This window comes from Misgurnus anguillicaudatus, chromosome 15, assembly GCF_027580225.2.
Source record: "Misgurnus anguillicaudatus chromosome 15, ASM2758022v2, whole genome shotgun sequence".
In the NCBI taxonomy this organism is placed as follows: Eukaryota; Metazoa; Chordata; class Actinopteri; order Cypriniformes; family Cobitidae; genus Misgurnus; species Misgurnus anguillicaudatus.
In genome coordinates, this window is record NC_073351.2 from 33,447,340 (window position 1) to 33,467,500 (window position 20,161).

Here is a 20,161-nt window from a genome sequence, read left to right on the forward strand (position 1 = left end):
ACACTACACAAGGAATAAAATGGATTTTTTTCTAGAAAACTTCTTACATAAAACAGATTCAAGCACTTTCTGTATATCTATCTATGTATGCATATTTTCAATAACTTCCCAGGGCCTTGAATCCCCCCAGATTCACAAACTTTCAAGGATTTCAAGGACCCGAGCGAACCCTGATAAAAATGTCTGCCAAAAGCATATATTTAAGTGCAAATGTACCTGCATGCAAGAATGCTATACAGACATATAGGTTTTTGTCATGCCAATAAAGCACATTTTAATCGAAATTGAAAAGGAGAGAAAGTACACAAACAGTTGGCGGTGATGATTCAGAAAGAGAGATGACCTTCAAAACGAACTGCAAACTCTGATACCAGACATTTTTCACATTACAAACATTTCCTGATGCATGCATGAAGTCCTGCGGCCCAACAGATTTTTTTCTTTGAGCACCCTTAATATCAAATTATTACACGGCTCTCTGGAATGCTTGATTCTGATTGGTCAGTTGAGACATTTGCAGGTTCGTTCTTTTCAAATAATAACCGCTCCAAAGTAATAACGCATAGCCGGTACTACTTGTATGTTTAAAATCCCTCCGCGCCAACAAAGATTACTGTTTGGTGCCATCTTGTGACAAACACTGGACAACCACAATTAAGAATGGAAAATTTTGACATTCATTTTAACATGTACGGAAAAAACTAAACATTTAAACAGTGAATAGAAGAACGAACAACGACAAGACACAGAGAGCTTACTGAGACTGAACTTGACAAAATAGAGCATGACAGCTATGAAGCTAACACTCAAAAAAATACAGAATGAGCATTAAAACTTCTCAAAGACTGGCTAACTTAAAAGAGAAAAAAATGGAGACAGACAAGTATGAAGCAGAGGATCTTAATAAGGTATTACGATCATTTATGTATCTGTGCAAAGTTTCGCAGAAGGATAAAAATGTTAATTTAAAACAAATATGCCAATAAAATGTTTCAAATTCATATTCATGTCCAGTTTTTTTTCTTATGTAGCAAGTAGCCGTGTAATAAGCGGGATAATGCAGAGGCAGCCGGCAGCCATCGCGAAACAAGCCCCTTCAGTGTGATACAAGACACACTGATCACACTGTCGGGGCTTATTTCCCGATAACTACCGGCTGCCTCTACATTATCCCTTACTTACTGGTGATGTCCAAGATCATTTTCAGATTTACATGAGAAAGTCAAGTAAAAAATAAAGACAGAATTCACAAAAAAGGAAAGAGGGAGATATTCAAAATTAAGGGGGTCAGTTGCTAAAAATGTCTGCTTTCTGACCTCAAAAGCTAAATCACCATTAACAGAGACAGCAGACAGATGGTTTAATGTGTTAACCGTACTGAAAGTCATAGAAACTTGCAGTCGAACACAACACACACTTTAAAAACAAGAGACTCCATCACAGCCAAAACACATCTGCCTTATTTGAGACGGCACAGATATTGTTTTAAAATTAATGTAGTTGTAATTAACTGAAGTTGATAGTAACCACCATGCATTTGTATGACATCTTTAGGAAAATTTAAAGGAAATATTTTAGTTTAAGCAAATGATCTGAAAGCGTGATTAGGCTGGATAAAATCATTTTAAACATGATTTCTGCCTGTTTTAGTCAAACTCTTTCTTACCCATATTAATTAGGCAACTTCATAATTGTATCACAAAACTCAAAACTCATCCATCAGTGGTCGCATCATCACAAAATGCATAAACTCATAATTTGTCAGACTGAATAAAATTGTCTTAAAGGTGCCAAAGAATGCATTGAAATAATCTGTTAAATTGTTCTTTGTTATTTACATAGAAAATATGTAACCTTATTAAGTGCAAAACATTTTTACATTTTAAATTTACAACCATAGATTTGTCCTTTGAATGAAATCGTCTATTTTTGGCCTATTTGGAAGGGTCATGAATAATAATGTGAGCTCTGCTCTGATTGCTCTGCGGCTCATGCCAGTAGCTCACATTAGTAAACATTTTAACAACTTTGTAATTTATTTAAAGGAATAGTCCAAAATCCAGATAATTTACTCACCACCATGTCATCCAAAATGTTGATGTCTTTCTTTGTTCAGTCCAGAAGAAATTATGTTTTTTGAGGAAAACATTGCAGGTTTTTCTCATTTTAATGGACTTTATAGACACCAACAATTAACACTTAACTCAACACATAACAGTTTTTTTCAACGGAGTATCAAAGTACTCTAAACGATCCCAAACGAGGCATAAAGGTCTTATCTAGCGAAACGATTTTCATTTGACAAGAAAAATTTAAAATATACACTTTTAAAGCACAACTTCTCGTTTAGATCCGGTCCTGAAAGCGTCAGCGTGACCCCACGCAATACGTTATGACGTCAAGAGGTCACAGAGGACGAACGCGAAACTCCACCCAAGTGTTTACAAGTGTGTTGAAAGAGGACCGTTCCTACGTTGTTGTATGTCAACTGATACTAATTAATGTCTTTGTGTCAGTTTATTGTTTAGAATGGTCCGCAAATGTGCGTTTTATATATGTAACACGTGACCTCTCTAGGTCACTACGCATTTACGTGAGGTCGCGCTGGACCGGACCTAGACAAAAGTTGTGGTTTAAAAGTGCATATTTTTTATTTTTATTGTCAAAAAGGACAATCGTTTCGCTAGATAAGACCCTAATGCCTCATTTTGGGATCATTTATAGTCCTTTGAAACTCCGTTGAAAAAAACTGTTACATGTTGAGTTAAGTGTTAATTGTTGGTGTCCATTAAAATCCATTAAAATTAGAAAAATCCTGCAATGTTTTCCACAAAAAACATAATTTCTTCTCGACTGAACAAAGAAAGACATCAACATTTAAGATGACATGGTGATGAGTAAATTATCTGAATTTTTCTTTTAAGAAAATGGACTATTCCTTTAATGTGTAATTTAATGTTGGGGCGTACATCTCGACTGTAACATCACAGTTGGTGTTAACTTATGTTGAGATTGGCCTGTTTTCCAACAGCCTTTTGCGTGCATGAGGTTTATTAGGAAACAAACATGTTTGAGGTTCACAATATGTCATTACCATCTACAGAGCTCTTATTATTTATATATGCCTAAGTAAATACAGTTTCTCATTCTATGGCACCTTTAAGTCTCGGATAAGTCTTATATTTTTGGATTAATTTATGAATAAACTCTAACATAAAATATGTATTCACACACATGTGACCTGTCCAGCCCAACATCAATTTCTCTCCTAGTTGTGGTCATGACAAAATAAATTGAAACCTCCCCTCTCATAAGGGAGAGGCATTTCATCTATCATGCCGGTCTCTGTATCTTTCACACACACACACAAACATAAATCTTCACAGTTTTTGCTCTTAACAGCCAACGGTCACAAGACAAACTAACGATTATTTTCATAATCGATTAATCGGCCGATTTTTCTTTCTTTCGATTAATCGACTAATTGGATAAAAACATAAATATTTACTCAATTACATTTTTCACTTATTACAGCTAAATAAGGCACTAAATTAGTAGTGCAAAAGTCACACAATACTACAAAGTTTTACTAGGGCTGTGACGTTTAATTGCGTGTCCCATTAAAAACACCTGTCTGAAATCAATTCTGAATCGCAAGGCTGCGAACCAAATCCTTTCATCTCTAACCAGCAGAAAATCATAAACCTACAGTTTAAAAGTAGCCCAATTCAAAACTAAGCCGAAAGGCAGAGGACCTGGCAACGCTGCATTGCTTTTAACCAAGCTGCTAAACGCACAGCTCATGCTATAAGATGCGGACGTTGGTGCGGGAGCATGTGACATTACAGACCAACTAAATCATTATCGATTTTTATCGATTTTATCGATTAGTTGTTGCAGCCCTAATACAAACATAAGCACCCAACTTCTGCAGAGACATTAACATTTATACAGCTCTCTGGTGCTTTCAAACCAAATCGTTGCATTGTTACAACAAACACCACAGCAAACAGGAAGGGCACACTTTAGGGGAGCCATAAAACTTCAATTTAGACACCAGCATCCGGACAAGTGTATCTTAATCGCCAGGAGGGGCATAACCCTCAAACACACCGGCATCTTCTATTAGACACCACACAGTGTGCTCTTTTAGATTACATCTACATGCGTTACTCGACTTAAGGGTTTAAACAACATGACACAAATCAAACTTTTAGTTTAGGGAACACATGGGACGTTGAAAGACAATGACATCCATCTGTTTTTGTGTTGAGCAGTCATGAGGTGGATAAAAGGGTCTCTTTGGGGTCCTAAATATGGAGGGAGATCATCTGGGTTCAAGACAGTGCAAATATTTGATGGCACATTCTGGAAATTGACTAACAGGAAATCCCAGTAAGAAATGTTCAAGTCATTGTCTGTGTGGTCGATCTCATTGATCTGCTTCTGGCCTGTGGTTCTACTTGAACTCTGCCTGCATTTCTGAGAGCTGAGTGCTTTAAGATGGGCACTGAACCTCAGATCAATAAACTGACTCATTACTGCTGGGTAGTTATTCCTGTCTGACTGCAGACAGAGACCGGATGAAGTAATACAACCATATTGCTCATGACTATACATTAGTAACACAGCATGTGTCTGGGAAACTGAAAAGAAGTTCAACGTTTATATATGTAAACACAACTAAACTGACTAAGAAATGAGAAATATTTTTTACTGAAAGCATTCTTCTTCATTGTTAAAAAACTCACATTCAAATAAAAAGAAGAAACAGAACAAGAATTGAAAGTAAATTTCTGTGGTTTTCTGCGAGATCCCGGATCGGTCGGGGGTTATCTGCGAGATCCCGGATCGGTCGGGGGTTATCTGCGAGATCCCGGATCGGTCGGGGGTTGTCTGCGAGATCCCGGATCGGTCGGGGGTTGTCTGCGAGATCCCGGATCGGTCGGGGGTTGTCTGCGAGATCCCGGATCGGTCGGGGTTGTCTGCGAGATCCCGGATCGGTCGTGGGTTGTCTGCGAGATCCCGGATCGGTCGTGGGTTGTCTGCGAGATCCCGGATCGGTCGTGGGTTGTCTGCGAGATCCCGGATCGGTCGTGGGTTGTCTGCGAGATCCCGGATCGGTCGTGGGTTGTCTGCGAGATCCCGGATCGGTCGTGGGTTGTCTGAGAGAACCCGGATCGGTCGGGGGTTATCTGCGAGAACCCGGATCGGTCGGGGATTATCTGCGAGATCCCAAATCTGTAGGGGGTTATCTGCGAGATCCCAAATCTGTCTGGGGTTATCTGCGAGATTCCAGATCTGTAGGGGGTTATCTGCGAGATTCCAGATCTGTAGGGGGTTATCCGCCAGACTCCAGATCTGTCGGGGGTTATCCGCGAGAGCACGGATCTGTCGGGGGTTATCCGCGAGAGCACGGGTCTGTCGGGGGTTATCTGCGAGATCCCGGATCTGTCGGGGGATACCTGCGAGATCCCGGATCTGTCGGGGGATACCTGCGAGATCCCGGATCTGTCGGGGGATACCTGCGAGATCCCGGATCTTTTAGGGATATCTGCGAGATCCCGGATCTGTCGGGGATATCTGCGAGATCCCGGATCTGTCGGGGGATATCTGCGAGATCCCGGATCTGTCAGGGATATCTGCGAGATCCCGGATCTGTCAGGGATATCTGCGAGATCCCGGATCTGTCAGGGATATCTGCGAGATCCCGGATCTGTCGGGGGATATCTGCGAGATCCCGGATCTGTCGGGGGATATCTGCGAGATCCCGGATCTGTCGAGGTTATTTGCAAAATCCCGGATCTGTAAGGTTTATCTGAGTGGTCCTGGATCTGTCTGATTTATATTTAAGATCCCGGATTTATCACAGTTATCTTTGAGATCCCAGATCTGTCAGGGTTATCTGTAAGATCTAAGATCTGTGGGGTTTTTCTGTAAGATCCTAGATCTGCCTGGTTTATCTTTGAGATCCCGGATCTGTCAAGGTCATCTGTGAAATCCCAGATCTGTCAAGGTTATCTGTGGGATCCTGAACCTGTCAGGTTTATCTGAGAAGTCCCAGATCTGTCTGGTTTATCTTTAAGATCCCAGATTTGTCAGCATTATCTTTGAAATCCCAGATCTGTTGGGTTTATCTGAGAGGTCCTGGATCTGCCTGGTTTATCTTTGAGATCCCAGATCTGTCCAGGTTATCTGTGAGATCCCAAATCTGTTGAAGTTATCTGTGAGATCCTGGATTTGTCAGGTTTCTCTGAAAGGTCCTGGATCTGCCTGGATTATCTTTGAAATCCTATATTTGTCAGGGTTATCTATGAGATGCCAGATGTGTAGGGTTTATTTGTAAGATCCCAAAAACTGTCAATGTCTTACCTCTTTCCCCGCCAAAAAAGTTGCCAGCCAGTGCCAGCATTTTTTATGATTTTCACAAAGTATAATGTTTTTGAGTAAATGTTCCTCTTTAAACATATAAACATACAATTTATCAAATGAAAGAACAGACCCTCTGCTTTATAAAAAAAAAAACATTTCATATTAAAAACGCTGGGGGGAAGAGTTAAAGATCCACTTATACATCTATTATCCAATTATGAACCCTACACACTTGGATCAACTCCTAATCCATTGCTACATTTCTAAGACCAAAATAAGCCGCAATGTTAAACGGCATGGTCCAATCAGCAGTCTGTTCAATGTTCTGAATATAACGTTTCGTATGTTGCAGGTGATTCACAAAACACTGTATATTCTGTATAATTGTGAGAGCATCACGTGTAGTAGATACTTCATCAGGAGTAATTGTTTGCCTGTACTCCTCTACTAATAAATCTCTCGCTCTCTCTCGGACATTAATTTCAGCAGAGCTACGGTTTTGGCTCCAGTGCCGACGGGCGATCGAGCGTAATATCACTTAATGTCTGTGTGCAGTATACACTTAAGTGAGCAGCACAGCAGTAAAATAAATCGCAGTATCTGCTGATGTCATGAAATCTTAATTTTGCATCCACACACATTAACATGCATACACACAACACTAACATGAAAACACTAAAATACGCACACGCGCACACACAAACACACAGGTCTGTGAAATGATTATCATGATGCTAGTGCTTATGGGAGACATCAACACCATCTCTACAGTGTGTGTGTGTGTGTGTGTGTGTGTGCGTGTGCCTGACTGTGCACTCAAAGCCAACTAAAAATTCCCTGTTTTCCTTCAACTTGCTGTAATCTCATGACATCACAAGCAAAGTATTCCCTGACCCACCCTAACATTTTTTTAAACAAAAAGCAACTAGATTTTATTACACTTGTGAATTTAGGATGTCAGTATGGTACCCAAAGTGGTTGCTAGGCCGTGGCTATAGGGCGTCCTCTGAATGCTGATACTTTGGCGTCAAACCCGAGCCACATTGTTTAATGGTCATTCACGCCTGAAACACAAATCACGTGCCGACATTGCACAAACTCCTCTTAACCCAAATCATAAAAAAATTAAAAGTGCTACCGCTAATAGTTGTCTTAGCAAACACCATAAGATTAAATGCCTCTAAAGGAACCCCTGAAAAATGCTCGTAAGGGGGTCACGTAACATAAAAAGGACACGCAGTGCGAGTCAAAAACATAAAATAAAACTGCCACGGGCATCTATTTATGGGTGATTCTCACGAAACCATTGAAACACCACGGCACTAATGATTTTAGCTTTAAAATGTGTAATATAGTAACATTAAAAAGCATCAGAATTAACACAATACTGTGTTCTACCTTGCACAATGTGTGATTTCAACATAAGAATTTATAATTGTAAATTTTATCTCATTTTCTGCTGAAATTCTCATTACCGCAATGTGTCCGGCTGAGTTTGAACATGCGTTATGTTGTAATTTAATCAAATTAACACAAAAATATTAAGAAAAAAAATAAATGGATGTTTTGCTAGACTACTTTAGATGACAGAAAAAATATTTACTGAATATTCATGTATAATAATAATGAAGAAAAATTAGGAAAATGATGTGTCCATGCCTGATGTTCTCATCCTCCGCAACACTTTTTGAGAACAGTTTAAGCACACATACAGAATTTTAATAAAGTTTGATTTTGAGTGACCAGCACATGGACCAGTTACTTCAAGATGGCTACCAGGTAAGATCATTTTTTACAGTTAATTTGAAATATTGTCTTGTCAGAATGCTTACACGACATTTTGATTATCATTACCGCAACAGATGCTTATTAAATGTTAATTTAATTAATAGAAGCATAATACTTTGATTTTAAATGCATGTGCAGAATCTCCAAATTATGTTCTTTCAGGTTTGTCATGTCATTTTGAAAATATGTCAGTGTTGATGTTTTCTGACTGTTGCGGTAATGAGATTTTTTAGGACAAATTTTTTAAATTATCTTACAAAAAGTGTTAAATGATAAGTAAAAGTTTTAAAATTAATGTTCCCATTTACTCCAGACTTTGTTTTTCAATGTCTGGTGGGAAAAAAAGTAAATTTAAGCAATTTTTACATTTTCATGCTTGACATTTTTAAAACCAAGTTTTCGTGAGAATCACCCTTATAATGTTTAGAACAGAATATATTCGCTGACACAAACCATTAACAAACAAAAACACAAAACAACCAGAAGAAAAGAAAACAATTAAACAAACACACAGCTTTTCAACGACGGCTGGACATCAGGACGCTTGCAAGAGATTTAGGGAGTAAATGAGAACAATACACTGTCTGTGAAGAAGTAGACCTCTCTATTATTCATCAAATAACCCCAACCCCACCTCCGTTCTTTAAATGAGGACATGAGTATCAGGTTTAGAGACACAAAATGAAGCAAGAAAATTAAATACAAAAGGTTTGTGTGTGCTGCATGTATACTAGAGAAACTCAGGTGACCGCATATGTAGGGTCTTTGGCACAAAAATAATGGCTTGACGAGAAACACCAATCAGTGCCGAAGAAACAGGTTATTTTACATCATACTTTATAGTGCATCAAAACCAGCTTTACCACATAATAGCTCAAATACTTTCACCCAAGAGCACATGATGCTAATATCTGATGTATCCCACAATGCATCGTGTCGGCTCCATCACACTTAAGTGGATAAGCATGAGGAAACAAGTGCAGCACTGAAGGGAATGCTGGGTATCCATGTGACTGACAAACAGATACTTTGAGTACAGCAAAATATTTCCAATCCCACACGCTTATCTTCAAATTATCTATGTTCCTGGTTTAATGGGCAACCGGTTCCTGCCAACCAAATGTCTGACAGATACAAGTCTACAAATCATTCCCCGATCTCCTTTTGTTTTCTAAAAAGCAAGCAAGCCATATGGGTTTAGACTGACATGTGGTATTTTTTGCAGAATATCTGAATTGGATCTGTAAACAAATCCATATGTTAAGCTCTAAAAATTACACAAAAACAACAACACTTGCCAATATGACTTGTATATTATATTTTAGATGTCTATGGACTTAAATTTAAATAGTTTTTTCATCTCATTATGGCTCATCATATTCAATAGTCATACTTATATTCAAAATAATGCAAATAAGTTGACGGCTAACTATGGCTTTGACAGCCTGACCTCCGGTCACCAAATGGTGTCATTGTTTACAAAGGAGAAGTGAACATTTTCATCTTGTGATTGATAGATTGAGGTCACACTGGTTTAGGATGACACGAAGGTGTAACATTACAGCTAAACTAAACAGCCACTGAATCTGACTTGTTACAGGTAACAGAACCTGTATACAGAAATACTCAACAATTGAGCAATATCAAGACCATCAATATTCTGAATAAAAAAGTTGAAAATAATTAAATGTCATTAATGACTCACCCATGCCGTTCCAAACTCTTAAGACCATTTTCGGAACACAGTTTGAGATGTTTTATATTTAGTCCGAGAGCTTGTTGACCCTTCATTGAAAATCTACGTACAGTATACTGTCCATGTCCAGAAAGATAATAAAAACATCATCAAAGTAGTCCATGTGACATCAGTGGGTCAGTTAGAATGTGTTGAAGCATCAAAAAGACATTTTGGTCCAAAAATTAAGACTTTTTTCAGTGTCTGTTGTGAACCGCGTGCAAGTGACTGCAGTGACGTGGCTGACGTAAGACGTGACTGACGTGTTATCTGGTGCGCCCCAGCTGTTTTGTTTTGTGCGCCCAGGCTTCATTTACAGTCTGAGGGGGACGCACGCTGTAAATAATAAAAAAAACAATCGTCAACCCATACGCAACCCGACATTTGATTTGATTTGATTGGCTATAAGTGTGTTTTGGTAGTCGGCCCGTCCCCTTTTCCAAAGCGTTTTCAAACATCGTGGACTCCGCCTTTCAGTTAACAAGACTAGAAGGAAATAATGACAGGTTAACAAGGTGTGGCAGATGACCAAAGTACACAATCCCTCACCATGAAATCCATGAGGTAAGAACCAAGGTACAATCTTACGAGAGAGAGAGAGAGAGAGAGAGAGAGAGAGAGACCTCCCATTATACATTTGGTAGCCACTGGGATATGTCTGACAAGCCCAAAATTGATATTCACATCCACAAACCAAAAACCCATAACCAGAGTGTTTCAGAAATAACAGTTTCAAGCACTAGCAATCCCTACAGTAACTATAAACTAACCAAATGCTAACCCTTGTTGTAACCAACTACATAAAAACATAAGGGCTGTCCCACAATGTCGTAAAAAGCAATGCAATTTTGGACTTAAAGCAATTCTGGAGACAATTTTGCCTTCCAAGCATAACTAAGACCCCACAAGAGACACAAAGACATGGAGACACATGGACACGGCCAAACACACACGGAGACACATGGGCACAGAGACACACACACACACACGGAGATGCATGGATGCGCACGCACACACACGCAGCCTTTTCATCTGAAAGCAGGGAATCCATGACGCAGCTGTCTCCATCCACCAGCTGTCCAGCTCCTCCCACATGAAGCACAATACTCAGATGTGTCCATCGCCATGACAACATGCTGAATAATGCAAGGACGCACAGCATGCTGGGATGGAAACCTCTTCAGCGATGCACACACAGATACTTCACACTTCGTTTTCCTTTAATGAGTAGTATCTTTGTCTGGTAACACAAATCATTTGTTTAAAAAATATATATATTTTTCCATTTATTTTAAGTATAAATAACACGCAGTTTGGCTTTCAGACCATGATAAGGGCATCTTTAAGTATTTTTATTGACAAATATACTTAAGAATATGATTTTTTGCTCTGTAAACAGGCCATTATTGCTTTAGTACTTTTAAGACGTCTGTACGACCTTTGTTATTTTGAATAAACTCTGTGAATGTGAGGTGAGAAGCTCTTGTTTCCTATTTAACACAACGGACCTTTTAAGTGAACAAATACAACAAGGAAGTGTTCATGAAAAAAGTCCAGCAACTCAATTACAGCAGAACAAATCTCAAATCTCAAAATACAGACAACACAGCTTCCTCATGTCACACGTGCCCATTGTTTGCTTAAAACAAGGACTGAATTTGAACTTTTAACTAAAATCCCATAAAATAAAAAAATTGAAGTTTTGTGGCTTTGGGATGGAGCATATTTGTTACATTTTTATCTCATCTATATGATAAACCTTTACGCCACTCATAAAAGTTAAACAGGAACTGAAAAATGTATAACTATGATGTTACTTAATCATCTATTATGCCAAAGTTCACCTACAAGATACAGTTAACATGAACTGGGTTATTTTTGTAAAAGTTAATGTTCTGTGTTGTGATTTAATATGTAAGCATCTGTTAGGTGAAATAGCTTGTTCAAGACCGTACTAAATTAAAAACAAACTGTAGTTTGTGTGATTCCTTGATTTTTTTGCTAAATTCTAACATTTTGCAAGGGGCGTGTAAACATATGAGCTGAGCTGAAACAACCTAAATGTTCACTAAAACAAATGAGGAACATTTGTGTCACAAGCTGTGTCCCAATTCGAAAGCTGCGACCTTCTAAGGACATATTTTAAAGACCGATTGCGTCACAGTAGCGCGACTTAAGGCTAGTAAGTCCGTCCCAATTGAAAGGATGCTTAAAATGAAGCCTCAAAATGCGTCCTTATTTCTCTGTGCTGTTAAGGATAGAATGAATGAATCCTTTACAGCCGAGGCTATCCCAAAATTCATTGTGCGCCTTTAACAGCTGAATATAATGACTGGATATTTTAAAATAAACAATTAAAACCTTTATTAAAGGAGGAGTGCACAATGTTTGAAAGCCAATGTTGACATTTGAAATCACTAAACAAACACGCCCTTACCCCAATAGAATCTGGACCTTCTTTTAATAGACCCGCCCCACAAATACGCAACCCCAGCAAGGATGTCGGTTAGTAGACACGCCCCTTACTGCTGTTTGGCTACAAGTGTGTTTTGGTAGTCGGCCCAACTCCCTTTTCCAAAGCGTTTTTTAAACATTGTGCACTCCGCCTTTAAATAAAAGTGCGTATTTATCAGAAACAAGTTTCTCGTCACTGTTTTAGTATTATGTGTTATGTTTTTAGTTAATATTATTCTGTTTATGTTGCGTATATTTCTAAGGTTGATGTATTTGATATACTGTTGGTTAGTTTAATCTAAATCAACGTGTCATATTTTCTAAAATAAAATGAATTTTTATGGTTCTGTATTTATTTTAAGAAAAGTCAGAAACGGCTCCGCTGTGTCCTGCTGACAGGCGCGGTGGGCGCATGCAGCAAGTGACGCAAATTATGGTTCTCCGAAGGTTAGACGTCTCTTCGCAGACTTTAGAGGCTGTCACCTTCAAAGATCGAGTGCTCGCCTTTTAAAGGATTAGTCCATGTTGCTTAAAAAAAATCCAGATAATTTACCCACCACCATGTCATCTAAAATGTTGATGTCTTTCTTTGTTCAGTCGAGAAGAAATTATGTTTTTTGAGGAAAAAATTCCAGGATTTTTCTCATTTTAATGGACTTTAATGGACCCCAATCATTTAATGCAGTTTAAAATTGCAGTTTCAAAGGATTCTAAACATTCTCAAACAAGGCATACGGGTCTTATCTACCGAAACAATTGTCATTTTTGGCAAGAAAAATAAAAAATATGCACTTTTAAACCACAACTTCTCTTCTTCCTCCCGCTGTGTGACGAGCCAGCGCGACCTCGCGTAATTGCGTGATGACATTGAAAGGTCACATGTTACATATATGAAACGCACATTTGCGGACCATTTTAAACAATAAAATGACAGAAAGACATTAATTAGTATCATTCCACATACAACATTTGACCGGTCCTCATTCTCCACACTTGTAAACACTGGGGTGTAGTTTCGCATATGTCATCCATGACTTCTTGACGTGATGACATATTGCCTGAGGTCACGGTGGCGCGTCACATGACCAGAGATATACGAGAAGTTGTGGTTTAAAAGTGCTTTTTTTGCAAAAAATTACAATTGTTTCGCTAGATAAGACCCTTATGCCTCATTTGAGATCGTTTTTAGAGTCCTTTGAAACAAACTGTTAAGTGTTGGTGTCCATTAAAGTCCATTAAAATGAGAAAAATCCTGGAATGTTTTCCTCAAAAAACATAATTTTTTCTCGACTGAACAAAGAAAGACATCAACATTTTGGATGAAATGGTGGTGAGAAAATTATCTGCAATTTTTTAAAGAAAATGGACTAATCCTTTAAGGTTGCGTCCTTAGAAGGTCGCAGCCCTTGAATTGGGACACAGCTACAGTGACACTTGTAACACTGAGATTCAGAAGTTTAATCTGAACAGTTAATTAACTTCCTCAACCAACAACTAAACCAAGTCGATCGTCAAATGTTTAATCTGAACACTTAATCAACTACCTCAACCAACCACTAAACCAAGTCGACCAATGCCAAATCAACCAATGATAGAGATTTACAAATCAGAAGCACCATTTACTAACACTATAAAGTTTGAAACAGCCAGGACATTTACTAATATAATATAACTCGGACATTTACATTTACTAATACAATATAACTCTGATTGGGTTTGCCTGATAAAGATAGTCATATACATCGAGGGTGACTTGAGGGTGAGTAATTCATGGGGTAATTTACATTTTTGGGCGAACTATCCCTTTAAGGCCTTTTCTGAATGTTCTGAATGCATTTTGCATTCAAATGAATAGTGCTCTCTAGCGCCTCGCTTTTCCAAATGCGTGTTGCAACTACGGTAGCCATATTTAGGAATAAAGACATTGATTTTGATTAATAAAACACTTAAAACCCTACTTGCTGTCCCTTTAAGTCACACATAAGCACATTTAAGATCGCAGATCAGAGCTGAGATGAAACGGTATTAAAATTTCACATCACGCTTATAGTGACCAAAATCATCAATATTATCATATAAATAATATTTTGCAAACAATTTGTAGAAATTTATGAAACAGTACTGATGCAAACTAAATGTAAAATTGACTTTACATGTAAGTGCACTTTTGTTTGCAAGTCATTTGTCTGCGCATGTTGTGAGAAATCGGGTGTACTTTATGACCCAGGAGTAAAGCTGCACGACACCTGCGCTCACAGCAATCACTGAAGAAACAAACAGAGCTTTAAACTCATCAGATCACATCATTTAATGGAAAATTAATAGAAAAGATGGATCTGAAATATTAACTGTTGGGTAAACGTGTCAGTACAACTAGATTTCCCTAAATGTGAAACATTTTTTGGATTTAAATTCAGTCAGTGAAGTACTGTCATCACAAACACATGGGAGCAGAAGTGAATGAATGTGTTCGTCTCACATTATTGCTTAAATTGGTTGATGCTGGAGAGGGGTTTTCGAGCTGTGACACTGTCACGGTTAAACGATAATTAAAAAACCATTGGACATTTTTATCAAGGTTAACCATTAAACCTGTAATCGTTATATCTTTAGATCAGAGTAGACTGTGAATGTTTTATGGTTTGTGCTGTGTGTGTTTATGGGGGTGTGAGAAATCATAGGTCATAAAAGACAAATACATTCATCACCAAAATATGATCAGACCAAAAACTAAGATTAGACTATAAATTATACAAAAAATGCAATAAAAATATGCATCATATTTTTTAAGTAAATCAAGCAGAAAAGTTTCATCAGTGAGGATGAGGAGAGAGAAAGAGCAGGGATCCAGCTTGATGAAGGGAATTGGGACAGTAAAAGTAAACAAGGTAATTTCTCCCAAACTCATTTGGGTTCCTCCACGAAGATGTTAACATACAGTGACAGCGATTGCATAACAATGAAAAGTCAGAGAAAAACTGGGCCACAGGAACGCAAAACCCGCACACTAAACTCACTGAACCTTCACAAGGTGCAGAGATGCAGCACATGGTTTACATTTGCAGTATTAAATTAGGTTATAGCCTACCAACGCTGCATCAAGCTCTAGTTATGAACATCTTGAGTGCAGTTGTTTTGTAAGACACAAATACGATTTTTAATCCACGCCGACTAAACTAGACAACACTGAAGATCTCCCTGTAAACCTCACATGTGAGATGAGCACAGTGGTGCTTTTTGTGTCCGTGCGTGGGCTGTGCGTTTACAGTCGAGTTTAATATAGTCTGTCCTATAACAGAAACCGATCACAGAACAACCCGGCTGAAATGTCCCACACAAACCGTTTTGTTTAATGGGATGTTTCCTTTCAGTCTAAACCGACCAGGGGTATAAATTAAGATTTTGTCTGGATACTAAAGTAGGACAAAGCTGCAGGTGCCACACAGCCAAACCAGATATGGGTTTGATGGACCTTTTACTCTATTATTAATATTATAGGAATGCCTGGCCAAAAGATCTAAGATCAAACTGTACACAGACAGACCCCAAACTCTCCACTCTTTCTTTAGATGTTATTAAGCTTGCCACATTTTTTCATCACAGCAACGGTCCAGAGCAGATACACCGTCTGTCGCTGTAACTGGCTAGCACTTCACATTCTTTCTTTTGTTAGGTACACTCGTCGAGAGACCAGGAAACCGAATATTCGTTCAAGCCTCCACATTTATCAGGACCAGCTCCACTTCACACTTAATTGAGTTTCGCTTTCTTCTCACTGGTTAGTCCATTGTTTCAACAAACACAGTAATGCTACGTTTACACAACAACGACGAGGTGATAAACAAAAATGTTTTCCTGCGTTTTTGAAAGATTTGACGTATGTTAGGGTATTGCAGATAGACGACAGTCAGATATATGGGCGAAAGATTTCCTTCATGATGAAAGTTGGCATGTTTGCCCATTATAGTTATAAATTATTATTAAAGGGGCCATGGCATAAAAATCAGACTTTTTCCATGTTTTCCAAGTGCTATGATTGGGTCACAAGTGCTTCTATCAACCTAGAAAATGTGAAAAAGATCAACCCAGTAACTTAGTTTTAGTAAACCATTCTCTGCAAACACATGAAAAAATAGGTCGTTGAAATTTGGCTCTCCTTATGATGTCATATGGAGCCCTTATTATAATAATACCGCCCCTTAATCTGCACTATCCAACCACAGCACTGCCATTTAGTGCCGAGAAAAGCACAATTGAGTTTTAATAGCAAAAAACACCATTATGGTGATCAGTGATTGCATTATCATCAGCTCATTTGCATTTTAAAGGACACACCCAAAACGGCACATTTTTGCTCACACCTACAAAGTGGCAATTTTAACATGCTATAATAAATTATTTATATATTTTGAGCTAAAACTTCACATATGTGCTCTGGGGACACCAAAGATTTATTTGAAATCTTAAAAAAGTATTTGTGCCATGGCCCCTTTAAGCTATTATTATTATCATAGTTTTACATTAAAATTCCCATTCTTGCGACTAGGGTTGCAAAATGATAAATTTTTTATCAATAAATTAATCTATTGCAGAATAAAGTTTTTTGTTTACATCATATATGTGTGTGTGAGCTGTGTATAATGTATAATAATTATGTATATATATATAAATGTGCACACATGCATGTATAATTTTAAGAAAAATATATTTATAAATTAAGTATTTATATTTATATATAATATAAATTATACATAAATATACAAATGTATATACACATGTAAACAATTCTATTTGTTTATCACCTCGTCGTTGTTGTGTAAACGTAGCATTACTGTGTTTGTTGAAACAATGGACTAACCAGTGAGAAGAAAGCGAAACTCAATTAAGTGTGAAGTGGAGCTGGTCCTGATAAATGTGAAGGCTTGAACGAATATTCGGTTTCCGTGTGTGTGTGTGTTTATACAAAGTTATTATACACAGTGACAGTACACACACATATATGATGTAAATTGAGTTTCAATTTCAACAAACCATGGTTATGGCGATTAATGTTTGCATTTTATCAGCTCATTTGCATTTTAAAGGACACACTCAAAACGGCACATTTTTGCTTACACCTACAAAGTGGCAATTTTAACATGTTATAATAAATTATCTGTGGGGTATTTTGAGCTAAAACTTCACGTGCACACTCTGGGGACCCCAAAGATTTATTTGACATCTTAAAGAAGACATTTTACAAGACTTTAAGATATTTAATAAATCTTTGTATGTTAAGTTTTAGCTCAAAATTCCATATAGATAATTTATTATAGCATGTTAAAATTGCCACTTTGTATGTGTAAGCGTTTGGGGTATGTCCTTTTAAATGCAAATCAATTAATCTCTGCACTAAATGGGAGTGCTGTGGTTGGATAGTGCAGATTAAGGGGTGGTATTATCCCCTTCTGACATCACAAGGGGAGCCAAATTTCAATGACCTATTTTTTCACATGCTTGCATAGAATGATTTACCAAAACTAAGTTGTTACTGGGTTGATATTTTTCACATTTTCTAGATAGAAGCACTGGGGATCCAATTATAGCACTTAAACATGAAAAAAGTCTGATTTCCGTGATATACCCCGTTTAAAAAAAGGCCCATTGTCCCCTTTAATGGCATCAGGTTTAAGAAGGCTGCGGTCGTGCCAGTGTTGCCAGCTTCATTTTTGTCCACCAATCCAGTGGCTTGTAATAAATGAAGACGACTTGTTTTACATGTGCCATGCCATTAGATGGCGATGTTACTTTGTAAAACAGTATACACCTGCGCATACACGCATTCTTGTAGAAGGCTATTTATACAAACAATCAAAATGGGGAAACCAAGAATGATGAGGTAAGTTTATTACTACAAAAGACCCTGGCCTGCACTATAATATATATAATATATAATATATAATTTTTAAACTTTAATTAATAAACTCATTATCTTGAGAAGCATAAACAACCGTCCTGTAGGCCACCATTGTTGTTTTGGTTATAGACGATTTCATTGAACGCGCAGTTACGCGCCTGGCCTAAAGTTAACTTCCGGTCTGTGCTTGTTTATCGGTCTGGGTAGCGACTAACCTGACCTCTGGAACAAATACCTTGTGGAAAATATTTTTTTTTGTGTAAACAAACAGCCGAACCACATAAAAACTACAATTTACCGTTGAAAACCCTCAGCCTGTCATTTCTTCTAGTGTGAAATTGGATTAAAGGGACCAGCTTGGAAATAGTCTTGAAAAAATCTAAACCCAAGTATTTAAAATCAGCTTTTTCCTTCTTGCCTTGCACTTCTTGTGCCGAGGACAAGGAGCTTGCCATTTTATTAAACTGATTTTTGCCTGGCAGGTGATGGAATGGACAAAAGAATTATAGATGTAAAAACCTCTAAAAAAATGTTTTAACAATACACACAATGCCTTGGCAACCCTCACAATAGCACAAAAGGAAAAAAACAGATTTCTTTTTAACAATCGCTTTAGCGACACTATTGGCTCAGCAATATTAAAAACATTTAAAGAATGTTCACATGTGCACATGTGTAGTGTCAAACATTTAGTATAGACATTTCACAGCTCCATCCATAATAGCTACCTCAAATAAAAAAAATGATCCATTAAAAACACCATCTTTCCTCATAAAATGCAAGGTTGGTCTCTTTTAAGTGATGCGGTGAGGACACACATTGCACGTGGTCCTGACAGGACAAGTCTTTTGTTCCTAAAGTGTGCATAAAATGAAAAATACACCCAGACAAACTCGCATAAGAATGTGCATGAAGTCACAGCAACGGTTCTGGGCCAAACACGCACATCTGGAGGGTGTGTGAGGGGGTGGGTTGGGTTTTATTTCTCTCCTCTGTGTTTTGGGATGATAAACAGGGTGTTACTGAAACCATATGGTGACGTGTGGCCCAAGGGTGTGCTCATTTCAGAATCACAGACCCCCACATCATCACCCACATCCCCCCAATAAACGAATCAGGTTTTGCCATCCACACTGAATTACAATTCTGCTTTCTAGCAATTAGGGTCACACAGGCAAAACTGCTTACATCACACCCAGATGAAATTAGTATGGAGCACAGATACGCCATCTTATAGCTAAAAATAGCCAGCAAATGAGGATGATGATGAAAATTTGGGGAGTGTTTTGTTAAAAGCCATTTGTGTGCTGTTGGTCCACATTTTTGGAGAGATTTGAATATGTTGACCATGCCATGTATTATTGTTGGCTGCCTTTCTTCTCATGTTCTCAGTGTATGGATGAGATAAATTAGTTGTTTACCGTGGTGGTACACTGTCTAATGTGTTAGTGATACAACTGACCCAGTTCGGATTACAGTGAGCACTGCTATCTTATACACCTATTTTATAACCATCAATGTGCAAATTCACCAACTAAACTTAAAATGCATTAACAACCACAACAGTCTAGTAAAACGGCACACAAACTCACACACAAAATCTGTATCCCTTAAAGATTCAATAATGAAAATCATGTACACGTCATGTACAAAAACAATGCCAATATCACTCCATATCCCAGTACAGTACAGTTCAACCACATGATCCTTCAGTAAAAGCCAAAACATCCTGAATGGCAACTCGATTTCAACCATAACGCGAAAACAATTCAAGGGATCAAATATTTCTTCCATAATAAATAAAACTACTTCCAGTAGGATCTTGGATGAGCCTTTAATTCCCTTTTGGGCCTATTCCTAATAATGACAGAAAATCCATCATCAATCCTTCATTCTGCAGCCTGTACACAGTGATG

General features: G+C 37.9%; 1 protein-coding gene across 4 annotated transcripts in view; it reads right to left on the reverse strand.

The window, feature by feature from the left end:
- Positions 1-20,161, reverse strand: part of pak1 (p21 protein (Cdc42/Rac)-activated kinase 1) — a 61,752-nt gene that overhangs the window by 40,773 nt on the left and 818 nt on the right. The window lies entirely within an intron of this gene.